The sequence below is a fragment of the Thalassophryne amazonica genome, chromosome 16 (assembly GCF_902500255.1).
Source record: "Thalassophryne amazonica chromosome 16, fThaAma1.1, whole genome shotgun sequence".
In the NCBI taxonomy this organism is placed as follows: domain Eukaryota; kingdom Metazoa; phylum Chordata; class Actinopteri; order Batrachoidiformes; family Batrachoididae; genus Thalassophryne; species Thalassophryne amazonica.
In genome coordinates, this window is record NC_047118.1 from 47,129,074 (window position 1) to 47,132,264 (window position 3,191).

Consider the following 3,191-nt stretch of genomic DNA (forward strand, 5'->3'; position numbering starts at 1 on the left):
AGCTCGGTCACACACATTTGGCCAGTGCTGCCCCCTACTGACAGTTTCACTGCAACTGAATGTTAAACACCTTTTTTTTTAATTCCTATAACATTTTGGAATTATTACTCAAGCTATTTCCATGAAACTTTGTGAAATGATCAGCGTTGTCAACAGGAATACGTTTTTTTTGTTTGTTTTTTTTTTTACTTTGGGCATGATTAGAATCCAGCAGTAGATTCTGCAGGGGTTTTTTAACCTCACAACAAGATTTAATGCTTTCCAACACTGGTCAATTTCTTTAAAACCACATGAAAAATTTTAGAATTATCACTGACAAAATATTTGGGATTTATTTATTTGACATTCTGAGCAGTTTCTGAAAAGAAAATAGATCCTGGATCAAAAATGTGCATTCAAACAAGTTGCTGTTGTGTGAGAAATGGGACTGCAAGCATACAATAATTAAGAGTTATGGCTGATTTTTGAATCGGTGTCACACAACAGTGAAAATACAGTGAGGAAAATAAGTATTTGAACACCCTGCGATTTTGCAAGTTCTCCCACTTAGAAATCATCAGTTTTCATCTTAGGTGCATGTCCACTGTGAGAGACATAATCTAAAAAAAAAAAAAAAATAATCCGGAAATCACAATGTATGATTTTTTTAATAATGTATTTGTATGTTACTGCTGCAAATAAGTATTTGATCCCCTACCAACCAGCAAGAATTCTGGCTCTCACAGACCTGTTCATTTTTCTTTAAGAAGCCCTCTTATTCTGCACTCTTTACCTGTATTAACTGCACCTGTTTGAACTTGTTACCTGTATAAAAGACACCTGTTCACACACTCACTCACACTCCAACCTGTCCACCATAGCCAAGACCAAAGAGCTGTCTAAGGACACCAGGGACAAAACTGTAGACCTGCACAAGGCTGGGATGGACTACAGGACAACAGGCAAGCAGCTTGGTAGAAGACAACAACTGTTATGATTATTTATTAGAAAGTGAAAGAAACACAAGATAACTGTCAATCTCCCTTGGTCTGGGATTCCACACAGGATCTCACTTTGTGGGGTAAGGATGATTGTGAGAAAGCTCAGAACTACACAAGAGGACCTGGTCAATGACCTGAAGAGAGCTGGGACCAGTCACAAAGATTACATTAGTAACACATGATGCTGTCATGGTTTAAAATCCTGCAGGGCAGCAAGGTTCTCCTGCTCAAGCCAGCAAATGTCCAGGCCCATTTGAAGTTCACCAGTGATTATCTGGATGATCCAGAGGAGGCATGGGAGAAGGTCATGTGGTCAGATGAGATCAGAATAGAGCATTTTGGAATCAACTCCACTTACCATGTTTAGAGGATGACAACAACCCCAAGAAAACCATCCCAACCGTGAAGCATGGGGGTGGAAATATCATACTCTGGGGGTGCTCTGGGGGTGCTCTTCTGCAAAGGGGACAGGACGACTGCACCTTATTGAAGGGAGGATGGATGGGGTCATGTATTGCGAGATTTTGGCAAACAACCTCCTTCCCTCAGTAAGAGCATTGAAGATGGATCATGACAGCATGACAATGACAATGACCCCAAGCACACAGCCAGGGCAACTAAGGAGGAGCTCCGTAAGAAGCATTTCAAGGTCCTGGAGTGGCCTGGCCAGTCTCCAGAACTGCACTCAATAGAAAATCTTTGGAGGGAGCTGAAACTCCAAACCTGAAACATTTGGAGAAGATCTGTATGGAGGAGTGGACCAAAATCCCTGCTGCAGTGTGTGCAAACCTGGTGAAAAACTACAGGAAACATTTGACCTCTGTAATTGCAAACAAAGGCTACTGTACCAAATATTAACATTGATTTTCACAGGTGTTCAAATACTTATTTGCAAGAGTAACATACAAATAAATTATGAAAAATCATACATTGTGATTTCTGGATTTTTTTTTTTTTTAGATTATGTCTCTCACAGTGGACATGCACCTAAGATGAAAAATTCAGACCCCTCCATGATTTCTAAGTGGGAGAACTTGCAAAATCGCAGAGTGTTCAAATATTTATTTTCCTCACTGTAAATTTCTCTGGCACATGTACTTGTTATTTCAGTGAGACCTTCACGCCTAGTGCAGAGTGGATGGAGGGTCCTGACTTTTTAATTGCCTGACTGTTGATTGGGTTGATGCAAAAATCATCAGGACCCAGTGTGGTAACTGCTGCCAGTCCACAATGAACATATGCACAGGTTTTAAAGTTGCAGACCAACAAGGAAATCAGAATGCAAGGGCTTACAGGAGTTGGAGACCATCAGCCAAAGAAGCAAGTCCTTTCAGCCCCCATCTTTTTCACACAGGGTTGCCACAACAGATCAGATATGGATCTGCAAGTTGATGTGGCACAAGTTTTAAGCCAGATGCTCTTCCTGATGCAACTCCACCAAAGCCAAAAAACTGTTCATATGTACATTTAAAAAAAAACAAAAAACAATGTTTTGAGTGAAGAATTCCTGGAACAAGAATGTTGTGAAAATGTTGCAAAAGCAATTTGTGATTTGACTAGGCATTTCAAGGGCCTAAGACAATTGCTAAATGAATAATTAGGCATAAAAATGCATCTATCTCCTCCATTTTGCCAACATGATCACTCAGAACTAATCAAAGCTATCACGTTGTAACTAAATTAATATTGCATGGAATGAAAACAAAGCCTTTCACATCTGATGAACTGTGGTCCACCAGATCAATTGTTTTATCTCATACCTGTCTCCTGCTAGATTGTTAGTGACTGATGGTGAATTAGAAGCAGGTGTGGTTGTGTTTCAGCTAAAAACTGTGTTAAATCACAACAGTAAAGTTATATAATGATTCCTTCAGAGACGTTACACTCTAAACCTCAAACAGCACTGTCATACCTCCACACAACCGAACAGAATGGAATGAATTCAACCTAAAAAAAAATCATGGAGATGATCCAGGTACATACAATGAATGCAGTCTGGCACCGATTGTTTGGTGATTATTACTAAAACTAAAATAGTCAAATCCACACTTTTTTTGTGTTGTCATTCATATTCTCTTAAAAATGGCCAAAAAAGCTAAAGTTCTGCCAGGGTATGTAAATGTTTGAGCACAACTGTATATATACACAACCCCAGTTCCAATGAAGTTGGGATGTTGTGTAAAATGTAAATAAAAACAGAATACAATGATT